Here is a 12813-nt window from a genome sequence, read left to right as displayed (position 1 = left end):
ATACAAGTTTGTGGAGACTTTTATCCCTCATCTGTCAAGTAATTGATACCTCTCTGTCTTATAATGTGATTAAGAGGATTATGAGAGATGATTAATAAGGAACCTTTTCTGTTTTATTTATTTTTGTTTTGTAAAGTTACAGAATCATACAAATGTAAGGTCTCACACTGATATTTTGTAGCCGTGAGTTCTTCCATTCCCAGAATTGTCTCACCTCGATCCCTGCTTTGAGGTCACTAACCTGAGTTGGCAAGATGGGGAAATCCTAGGACAGTAGCATCAAGATGAGCTATTGTTCTGTTATTAATATTTGTCATAATTAATTTCCTGTTTTCTTTAAATTCCATTTTCAAAGACCCTGTACCAGTGGTGGCAGTGACTTTCTATGGTTTTATTTGATAGATGAATTTGTAATGGCACTTGCACTGATGCTGAGGGTTTAGCTTTTCAACCGAATCAAAAGTAGGAAGTGAAATAAATCATCTCTATTCCCTACCCATAATGAATATAGATAGTTTAACCTCTCTGGATTTTTAAAAGTTCCATTTTGCCTTTAACTTTAAATTCTAAGCCCATGGGGCATGTATCCTATTTATTCCTAGTAAATTATTGATTTACAAATGTTGCTTGTCAATAATATTTATATATAGCTAAAATTTTCATGTATTTCTGGAAGAGTAATGAACTTAGACTCATGTAGTAATTGTTTTAAATTAAATTTATTGGGGCGACAGTGGCTAGTAAAATTACATGGGTTTCAAGTGTTCTATTCTACAATACATCATCTATATATCACATTGTGTGTTCACCGCTCAGAGTCAGACTTCCTTTCTATCACCATGTATTTGACTCCCTTTGCCCTCTTCTACCATCCCCTCTCCCGTAATTTTTTTAAAAACAGAATATTAGTATTTTTCTAAAGCGTCAGTCTAGAGTTAATACAGGTTTTGGTCATAGCTGACTCTTCATCGAACGTCCTAGTTTATCTTTAAATAATATCCAATGGCCCCTTCTTTTTAAGCTATGTATATAAAAACCTTCTATTATTAGGAGCTTTAATGAGGAAATTTTAAATGCCTTTAGTCTGTTTCCTTTGGGTCTTAGTTGATTGCCAAGCAGCCTGGGAGATGGAGGGTCAGAAAGATTGGCCCCTGCAGACTGTCCCAGGCCAAGCTCACCCGCCTACATGTATCAACTGCCCTAGGATGGAGGTACTAGAGCAGATTTTCAGGACTGCAGCCAAATACTTAAAACAGTGAGTGAGTCCTGGAATGGCTTTCATCTTCCTGAACTGGAAGTTTCCCAGGGTTAGACAGGCTCATCTGCCGAAATACATAGCACAAAGTCCATTGATGATTAATTTTTCTAAGATGGTGCCCTGTACTGTTCTAGCGAGACAGCTTTCCAGAGTCCATTACATCATGATTACAGGGTACCTCAGTTGCAATGGTCTCTTGCCCATCACCTTCTTAACAACATCTTGAAATATATCAATGCCTCTTGATTTCTGTAGCTTGAGTAGTAGAGATTGATCTGTTTATGTAACATTGGATTCATCACTGAATTTAAATAATACGGGTTTCACCCGCTATCCAAAAGTAGAGTGTTCCCCTGAAATCTTTTGTAAGCCAAAATGGCATTATGTGAAAAAGCCATTGCCGTTAATTTATATGAAAATTTTTGAGCATTTCCAGATCCCAAATTCAACTCACACACAATGTCTTTGTTCTGTTCAATACTTTTCAAAATGTTTAATTGCATCCAGTTTCACGCTAAGTGTTAACACCACTACAGGCTCGCTTAGGCTTTTCTGATACCTTAGGACACATCTTGCTAAGGGATGCACAGAATAAGCCGAGATAAAGCACAGATGCTCACAGGCGGTTGACAGCTATGGCTGCTCAGTGCGGACATGCTGAGTGTGGTTTCGGTGGAAGGCAATTGGCTCAGGCTGTGAGCTGCCTCTGTAATGGCTGCTGCAAAACAAGCGCTTAATGCTATTTTTGCTTTTCGTTCAGTTAGAAAAAACAGGTTTTTCATAAAAATGAAGTGGTATAATGTACTTCAAAACAGGAAAACCTGTACAATGGAAAACAGGGAAACCTGTACAATGGTGTCAACCATCACCTTATCCTCTTAGAGCCTTAAGGAAATGGATGTTAATTTTGGGAAAAGCCCTGGGTTTTATTTTACAGAAATGAAGGACCAGCAAAGGTGAGGACTATTTTCTTCATAAAAACCCACTAGTTTGTTGGTGGGTTACCTTGATCCCATGGGAGAAAACTTCCTAAAACAAAGGTTGGTCTCCCAAGGGCGAAAGGTAGTTCTGACTGTTAAGGATTAACTTCTGTACGCAGAGAACATGTCGCCAAACTAAGCGAATTCTGACCCAGAGACCAGTTCTTTAAGTGGTCTACATCAATTTTTGTTTTACATGCTAAAGACTACAAAGCTGACTAACTAAGAAATGGGGCTCTAAATAGGTTTTAAACTGTGTGGAGGCAGCAAGGCATCCATCTTTCCCTTGGAAATTTCTTCTCCATACCCAAATAGTCATGGCAATGGAATTAATGGGGCAGGTTTCCCCCTACCATTTGGGTAATTCTTGTAGTGGGTGCAGTCAACTATGTATTTGATTATATTTCTAGAGTCTACATGCAAAAGGCTGTCACTTCAGGGAATGACAAAATATATTTTTCTTCTAGCCCAAGCCAGTCTCGTAGGTCTGGGAGATACCTCACTTTTACTATGAATTCCTCCTCATCCTTTGGGCCCTACTCAACAAGCTTTGAGGCACCTTGTTGATAGCATTCATAAATTAGTAGTACAATTATTTATGCATGAGCTTTTTCTTGCATTAGACTCTGCACTCTTCAAGCATAGTGGTCTTGTGTTAGGTGTCTTTATTTTATTTTGACAGGTTTCATTATATTGTCAAATATACGTACTGAATTGGATATTTGTAATAAATAAAAAAAGTTTGACTTTATTTCCATCTAGGAAAGATTTATAAAAGAAAACTATAACTTGTTATTTCTTCTTCAAATGTGTTGTGATTGATAGTTCACTAGATAAGGTAGCATTTTCTTTGTAGGGGCAGGCATGGCTTTTGTCTTTTAAAATCTCTTTAATCTTAATATTTTATAATGTAAGTACATGACCTCCTGAGTCTTTCTAAATCAAGGAACTTATTCTTGAATTTTTGGTTGGGATAACAACAGATTAATGCACAAATCTGTATTTGCATTTGATATTGCCATCTTGATTTCTTTGATGGTTTTGAGTGACCGTGAGAGTAATTATTGGGTATCAATCACTGCTTTGCATAAGGTAGTTTATTGATTTTGTGAGGTAGATACAGTTTGAATCCTAATTTTATGGATGAGGAAACTTTGTGAGATGAAATAATTAGCTGGTAACATAGCTTGTAGGTGGTTCAGCTGGAGGTCAACCCTGCCAGTCTTTTTAAACAATGAGCTGTGCTGCTTTGCTTCCCTTGGCCACTATCCATTTGTGCTTCTCTCATCGCTGCCCGTACCCACCCCCCATCTATTGACCTCCAATGTTATTCCACTTCGTCGCAGGGTGGAGGGGAGGTCTTAGGAGAGCTAGGTACACATGGAGGCCACCAGAGGTTATCATCACAGACCGTGTTTATTGCTTCACTCAGCCAGGAGTTTTGGGCAATTTTCAGAACCGGGGAGGCCTCCTCTCAACACAGGAGCCAGTGTAAATACACAACAAAGGGACCACACCTGAGGAGGGTTTTCTGTCTATTCAAGTGTCCTTGTTCGTGGCTCCAGGCCACGGGTGATCCTTCTCATCCGTCAAATATTAAATATCCCTTTCTGAAACTTCCTGTAGGCCTGTTTGAAGTGTTTTCCTCCCCTTGTTTTATAGGGTGATAAAGATTTCAAGCTCTTCAAAGACAAAGCTGATACGTACTTTTTAGATGACCTTGCCATCATAATTATATTTGTCGTGCTAATTATATTTTAAAAAAAAAAGAATTAGTTACCACTGCAGCACCTAACCCTACTGGCCAGTTGTCAGAGGACAAGATAAACTCCATACTTAGGCTTTGACGGTCATAATCTATGTGACAAGAGGCTGACCAGGAATTAGGTTGCTGATATTAGATGAAAGCTGGGATAAGTTAGATTGAACCAAGGTCTTTCATTCCTGGTTCCGCTATTGCACAAACATCAATCAGTAAATATTTTGGGGCGCCCACCAAGTACCCATGCTTTGAAGAATACAGAAAATGAGTGATAAGACACACATACACAAAAAATTTATTATTTAGAAAGGACCCTAACAAACTCTGAGTCAACAGTTCAGAGACACATTTTTGCTTTTGTAAACTGAATATGACAGGAAATCAGAAATGATTGAAATTTGTGATAAGAGTGGTGGTGTTCTTTTTATGGTGGACCTACAAAATGCTGAAGGGCCTAGCAAAAATTGCAAAAAACAAATCTGAAATTGGGTTCTCAGTGCACATATTGCAAAGCTTGAGAATCTGAGATAATTAATAGAAATTAATCTTAAACTTGCTGACAACAGTTTCCAAAGAGGCTGCTGACATGACTTGGTGCTGGGAAAGGCAAAGTTGACATGTAATAAAACCGACGTTAATTCTACCTGCCAAACATTACAAAAGTCTGCTTGTCAAGTAGAAATAATTGCTAAAGTATGTATATGGAAATACCCACAATGGAGTTTTACAAATGGAAGAAACTAATCAATGGAAATTTCCCACGTGCCCCTTTAAAAGTACTGGTTATATACAGATGAAAGTCTTTTGCCTGCTTCTCTTTCTTAAGTATTTAATTGGGGATTTATCTACCTTAATGTGTAGCTCGAGTTTATATTTGACATACAAGGAGGTGGATCGACTTTTTGGTATTACAACATTTTCTTGTTAACATTTTCCACATGTACTTTCAGTTTAGCTCATTTGTAATTACAGTTTTATTACTTTATTGCAGTTTTATTCCTAATATAATGTGCTTCTATATTAAAGGGTGATATGGTGCATAAATGTTGTTAAGCACATAAACTGATGGCATAATTTGCCCTTGACCTTGGATCTTGGTAGTTGCTAGAACTCGGAGCAGACAGCTTTTTGGGGGGCCACTTGGGAGACTACCAAAGGCATTCATTTTAAAACTCAACTGAGTAATTACCATTACAGTTATGTTAGAGGTTAACATTTGTGTTATTTCCTCTTGTTGCCTGGCTTTACAGAATGTTATGCCCCACTGCTTTTATTAAATCCAGGTAATAGAGGAAATAACAGTGTTATTAACCTCTAACACTGATGAAAAATTAGTCTTAAGTAAAACATGGTTTCAAATCAGAGCAATTGTTAGTTGTGCAGCTGGTTCCCCAACGAAGCACAGTAAGGCTTTGTGCACTCATTGTGTCCGTGTTTATTATTGTGGAAGTAAAAACAAAGTATAATATGAAGTAAATCTCTGGGGCAGTAGGGATTAGATTTTAATATATACTATACTTCCACTGATAAATGTTATAGATTTGCATGACGTCGCATAAATCAGTGCTGATTTTAAAAAAATACCTCTTTTCTATCACTGGAAAAGGAATTAGTTTGATGACTACTTTCATAGAAAAGCACTTAGAAATTTCATATATAATAATTGACCCCATCAGAAGTCTCCAGTGGGATGTTTCTAAACATAAATGTTTTTAAGCTGGGTATTACTATACAAAATTCTCTTTTCCAGGCTTGTTTGCATTTCAAACATTAATTTTTAAAGTGATTTTTGATATTTAGGCAGAGCGATATTTTGCCTCCATCATTATGTAATATATACCCATGGTTTTGTGGGGATTTTTATTCTTATTGAGTCCACAAAGTAATTGAGTCAGATAATTTTATTATTTTTAGACAAATGTGGAAATATAGACAATAAAGAAAGTTAAGGTAACAATTTATTATAGGAAAATAGTCTTTACAGAAGCGTTTATCATAGTCTTGAAATGTAATTTATATGTTTTAATTCATAACTATTTTATTAAAATTTAATATTAAAGAAATTCATGTCCTCTATCAAGTCAAGCCTATATATACCTACCTAAGTAAATTTAAAGGGTTTTGATTGTTTGATTTTTAAATAAATCTTTCTACCTAACATTTATTAGTGAATTGCTACAGTATTTGATGGTTATTTTTCCTCTTGTGGACTAAAACATATTTTTAATTGTAAGCATATTGTTTTCTAACCTACTCAGTGCATTCAATACCCTGATTTTAACAATAATGAAGTATTAGGAGATTTCTTTTTAATCTATAATTTTTAGTTTAAATATAGAATTAACATAATTGGTTAGAACAGGTATCACTATTGGGACTGTTTTGTTGTATGTATTGATTAAAAGAAATTATGTAGGAGAACATTAATATACTTGAAAGCTATTTTGTGAATTTAGTGAAACTGTATATATGAAAGTGTTTTCTAACGATGTAAATATGAAATACTGTATAATATTATTCTCGTGACTTACAGTGGAAAATATATATAAGCATCATAGTATTCATAGCATTTCTATAGTACATATTTATCAAATAGAAAATCATAAAGAAAAGTAAGCACTGTACTTCTTAATCTTTAGGTACATATACATTCCAGTTGCACGAACAATCCTCAGTAAAGGCTCAACAACCCGTTTACCTTTTAAATTAACAACCACTTCAATGGTTAATTGAGTATTTCTAAGCCCATAAATTACCCTTCAACATTACTGACTGTGAGCTTAGTATCCTAAATGAGGCTGCCATTGATGAATTCACGCTCCAACAAGAGGAAAAGGAGGCCTCCGACCTGTGCTGTGGATGTGTTCGTTCCTTATTCTGAACACATTACTGCCCTGTGTTTTCCACTTAGAGAAGCTTTTGTACACTGAGCAGGTGGCTGTTTAAATGCCCAGTGGGGCATCCAAAGGCTGCGAAAAAAGGGAAAAATTATTTGGAACAATTTGCATTCATTCAAGGGTGACGTGAAGCGTTTTACAGCTGGTGTGTTGCTATTCTTGTGCTGTGGAAGCTGTCTTTCATGTTAGAAGTCCTTTCCTGCCTCCAGGTCGTCAGGAAGCCTTCTGCTGTGTGCTGTTTGCCAGTGTTCCTTCAGGGCTCCCCACCTTTGTCAGGGGTACCCTGTGCAATCTGGTTAAAAATAGGGGGGCTGCTGAGATGAGCCCCAGGCTCTGACAGTGGGGAAAGGCCCTTTCCGTTTTCCTTTTCAACTCTGTTCACTTGTTTTTTAGTTTGGAAAGGAACGCAGGGTCCCAGCAATAGAGGAATAGCGTTGAGGAATTAGAGCATGTTTAGAAGTTTAAGAACTTGAAAGGTGAAGAAAGTTTGTTGAAGGGTTCAATGACATGAAACCAGGCTCACCATTTCAATAGGTTAAAGTGTTAAGAGGAACGAGTATGGTATTTTCTTAGGGTTAATACAAGCTATATAACAAGGTATATTGTTATACCTTGGTTTAACACTTGCTTCTCTTACATTTAAGACACATCCTTCATTGTAAATATTTTGTACGGTGTCAGATGGTCACACGTCTTGTTAGGGAGACCACTTCATGGGTTGGGTAGAGGCTTGATCACTGCACTGTACACCTGAAGCTGATGTTGTATAATATTGTATGTCAACTATAATTGAATATATATATAGTCACAGGGGGGATAAAAAGACACATCTTTCGTTGCATGGTTTTCTAGCGCCTGCTCCCAAGAATGGTTTTTAAACTAAGGGACTATCTTTTTAGTGGGAACAAAGTATGATGGTGATTGCTGTTAGCTAACCTGACAGAAAAGAACAATCATGTCATTGAAACTGCAATTTGATAATGATCAGTATAAGGATACTGAATAAAAATGATTCATATTTTTATTTTTTATATTATCATTTATCAGTACTTTCTTAACTTTGTCTACTTATTAAAAACAAAAGCATGAGGATTTATCATACATAGCTTTTTGTTTAGTTTCTCTAAGAATGCCAATTAACATAATTTTATTAATTTTATGATATAGGGTGATGGTGTCTTTCATTATGGTTTGCTTAAGCAACCAATCAAATGTGCCACAAGCCATGAAATTAGAGACTTCTTTGGAAATGAAACATAATCTAGATGGTAAAAGTACAATAACTTTGAATGCTAGGATGTCAATATGATACTCAGTGTGGAATATTTAGTATGAAATGAAATGTACTGGAAAGGGTCTGGGGAGTTGAATGAATCTCTCTGCTAGCACGCAGGACTATTTATTTGTTAATTTACCCAGATGATGTTCTGAGCAAAGCCAAATCCTGTAATGTAAAGCAGGATATGAGGGTGCCATCAAAGAAGCTAGGAAGATGTTTGTTTTAACGCCACATCTATTCTGGGCGGGTTTGGAGCCTGTGCATATTTTGAAGGGACAAAGAGGAATTAGTCAAAGGAAGAATTGTGGGAATGAATTTGGAGAGTAGTGGGGGAGGGGGAGATTTAAAGCAGAGGAATCTGTTTATAGGAATTTCAGGATAAAAGTGATTTTGGAGTGGTCGTGAGGCTGCAAGGGATGCTGTCATTCTGGGTTGGAGCAGTGTGTGATGGACAGTGGGGTTTGGGTGGGCTGGCCTGGGAGTGGAGGTGGGGGTAGAATTTACAGAGCGAGCCAGGGGACAGATCACAGAAGACCACGAGTGCAGTGTCCATTCAGTTCTATTTCTGTTTTCTTTAATCATAGTATAATGACATGTGCTGCTGGGTTTACTGTATTAAATCATATTTTTAAAAATTCCTATTTGCCTAACTTTAAACATAAAGCAGGAAATTTTATGTTATTCTTGTGCTTGTGTTTCAATATCACCAAATGTGACAGTTCTGTGGTACAATCAGACCAAGTATTACGTGGCAAACAGTTTCGTATGTAACGAATGTTCCATCCATGTCTCTAGAATGGAGATGGTCTTTTCTGAAAAGTCTCCTTCTCAAAAGTCCAACTCATGGGTTGTTTGAGCTTCGTGTTGTGATCACCGTTATTTTGAGTACCTTGACCTCTAGGATTGTAATCCTTGTCACTCTGCAGTCTCCTAAGATGGGCATTTTTATATCTCTGTCTAAACCTGGTAATGGAGTTCTGTATACCAGGGAAAAAGATCAAGATTTCACTGAAACGATGGAATATTCATTTGCGCTAATACCTGGAGAATCAACTTCTACTAAGTTTTAAAGGACTGTGGGAGGAATCAGTGAAATTTTTGCAATACCCTTTTACGATATATCCTGGTAAAGCCATTTGGTCCCTAAGCCTCAGAAGATTAATTGGATCTCTTGTAATGAGTCAGTGCACCCAATCACACATGGTTTGGGAATTTATTTATTAATTTTAAAATTGTTATTGTTCAGGCAATAATATTAGGGCACAAAATTCAACTCTATTTTATTGAGTGGGATTGTTCTAAATTTGCTAGTTTTATGGCTCCTATAATGAAAATTATTAAAAATGAGCACTAAGGGCCAATTTTAAGAAAAACTACCTGTGTTGCTCAAATATGGTTTTCATCGACATGTCAAGCAAAAAGCTTTTATGTAAATCTGAACCTGCCTTGAGCTTTTTGGGACAAGTGTAATGGCCCTAAATCGGGTATTTGACATGTACCAGAGGTGGCCACTCAGTGGCAATTCTGTTGGTCTAAGGAGTCACACTTAATAAGGAGGGAGCGGAAAGGAAGGCAGGAGGGGGCGGGGAAGGGACGGCTTGACCACTTTGTGATTAAGCAAAGAGGAAAACAATTTTGCCAGTGTGGCTCTAAGTACTCCATTCACATCTCCTCCTTTCTCCTTTTTTATCCTTCGGCTTTGCTTGTTTCTTTCTCTTGTTCTCCTTCGCTGGAATGTGAAGTTGTAGGCTCTACTTTGGGTTTAAGTAGGTTCTGTAAGCATTAGAGATGGTGACATTGTGAATTCATCAAAGGGCTTTTCTCTGATAATTGTCAGGGTGGTTTTGTAAGACAAGTAGACATATGGGAGGGGCAATGAAAAACCATTTAGCCTTAATATTCCTTAGATTTTTTTGGACTCCATCCACAGAACTCGAGAGAGAGTGTCATGTCAATGCATCCATGAGTGAGGCAACAGGCTACGTGATAGCTGCCGTGTGAGCCCAGGGCCAGGACAGGAGGGCCTTCTGCCATTTGCGTCCCAGTTCATTCACCCCAAGCCCTCATTAAATTCATGAGAACAGAGAGGAAGGGTCCTGCCTGTGCTCTTGAAAGAAAGTGGGGAAACAGCTTAAGTATTAAACCAATGCTCAGCGTATATTTAATGTATTTACCTTGACTTTTATGGAAAAATCCTATCTAAATACACTAGACTATTAGCTCAACATTTGTTACAGTGTAGTTACTATGGAATATTTTCTACAAAGGTTAAAAGTATGCGTATTGCTTATTTTAGAGGTCAATAAGTATCATGAGTATAATTTTAATTTAATGGAATGGCTTATTACTTTTTGTAATGGCTCATCTATGAAGAAAAATTATTCCAAAGAGACCTATTATATAGAATATCATGAATTGGTAATCCTATGTCATCCCTTTCTAAGGAAGAAAGAGAGATGAATTATCATTACTACAGCATCTCCATGTACCAAAACTGGTTCTATTAAGGAAGTAAATCTGCAGAAAAAGACACAAAGGGACCCTCAAAGTGGCTACTTTATCAAACCTAGGAAATATTATACTTTCAGAAAGAGATGCTTGTTGCTACTAATATGAAAATCACATAATTTACTCTTTAATCTGGTCCTATGACCATCTTCAGATTACAATTTGACTTGTCCCCACTTGCTAATTAGAAAAGAAAAGCTACAGAAGACATGAGAATCTTGTATTTTCAGCAGTTTTGTTTGTCACTGTATGTTAATACAGCAAGGAGTGTAGATTATATGCAGTCTCTTGTGAATTATACTATCTGAGGATTTAGTCTGTAGTTCAGACAACCATTGACACTGGTGCAATCACTGCACCCAGCATTACAAAGGGGACCCAGGATTTTGATGGTTACCCCTATAAAATGATACGTTTGTGCAGGTTGGCAGATGTTGCCCCTTCCTCTGAGGAGACATAGCCTTGTGCCAGGGAAGATGGCTTGGTGAGCAAAAGACAGCTTGGACCTCACCTCCCATCTCTCTCTCGACTGGTGCCCTTGTTCAGTGACGACCCTGTGCAACCGTACCAATGGCCCTGATTATATCACATTTCCTAGTGATTAGCAAGCCTGTTGACATTCTACCTGGTTTGCTTGCATTTTTAAAAAGCATACTGTATGTGTCATTCAGGTTCATATTAAATATAAAAAAGTGATAAATTAGGTGTAGTTATTTTCATTTTGGAAGTTTATTCGCTTTACAATAAGGCATATAATAATTTATCTAAATAATTGCTACCATAGTTAACATATACTTTGAAGAAGTGTTTGTTTGATAAGTTCCACAGAAGTGATATAGAAAATCTATCTTTGCCATATGACTCTCTCCCCTTCTCAGAGTGGCTACAATATGCAATGTCTACTCTTTTTTTTTCTCTCTTAGATTTAGGAAGTTTTGGACACCCAAATATAAGATTTCCACTTAAAAACAAAAACAAACAAAAAACTTCTTCCAGGTTTTCTGATAAAGATAGGTGTGTATATGTGTGTGGGGTTACTGGCCTGACACCTTTACAAATAATATGTTGTTTTATGGTGATAAAAAGCAAGTGGGATGGGAATATAACAAGTATCAATAGTTTGCCTACAGTAGACTCTGATTAGATGCAAAGATTCCATCTGAGATGCATGAGGGAGGCATGAGTATCCCTCCCTCATGTGGGTATGGAGCCACTGACTGTGAGTGGGAAGATCCCATGAGACAAGGAATGCTAAGACCTCTTTGCAAAGCTGGGTGACTGGATCAGAATGCACTGAATCCCAGCACACGCATTTAAATCTCCCAACCCAGTTCCTCCATTTGGTCAGGAATTCACCCATGTCATCCCTGATGCATGACCCAGAGTCCGGTAAGCTCTTCAATTATCTAAAGCTCTCTGCTCTTTTGGGAGCTCAGGCCTGGTTAAGACTTAACATTTTCCTATTAAAAATGACATGCACACACCTTCTTCCCTTCCATGGCAGCTGCAAAGAATTATGCCTAGTTAGCTGCGTGTAGTTTAGAAACAATCGTACTCCTGACATAGTAGGTGATGGCGTGTGTTTAGTAACATAAAATAGTAAGATTGGCTAGAGTTTGCTGTCACCTGCCATTAATTCATCAGAGTAAATGCCTGTGTGTTCTAAGTGAATGAGAGCACCACCGATATGTGATCCCATGACCCATTCTGGCACCAGCTATGCAGTGTCCCTTATCTCCCTCCCTTCGCCTGGTCATGCCTATTTTAGGAGCTCCTGACAACCACATTCCAAAACTTTTAATTTTTGATGTGATATTTTTTATTCATTCTGCTACTGTTCCTCCTGGTCTGATCTTTTCAGGATTCCTTTTTTTTCCCTTTCCCCTACCATCCTTCTTAGAGGCACTGTGCCAGTCTCTTAATCTTCCCAGATATAATCTCCCCATCTTCATGGTCAGTTTCCTGGTCATCCTCAGCCAGAATATGATGGCATTGTCCTTTACGACATGTTTTCCTTATAAAATGTTATAGCAATTCAATGATATTCATATATTTTCTTTAATAAAGACATCTGACACTGTGCTTATTTTTTTATATAAGTAGGTCTATCCTCCAGGATGTCTCTTCAT

This window comes from Hipposideros armiger, unplaced genomic scaffold (genome assembly GCF_001890085.2).
Source record: "Hipposideros armiger isolate ML-2016 unplaced genomic scaffold, ASM189008v1 scaffold_1, whole genome shotgun sequence".
Taxonomy (NCBI): Eukaryota; Metazoa; Chordata; class Mammalia; order Chiroptera; family Hipposideridae; genus Hipposideros; species Hipposideros armiger.
Note: the sequence above shows the minus strand (reverse complement) of the source record.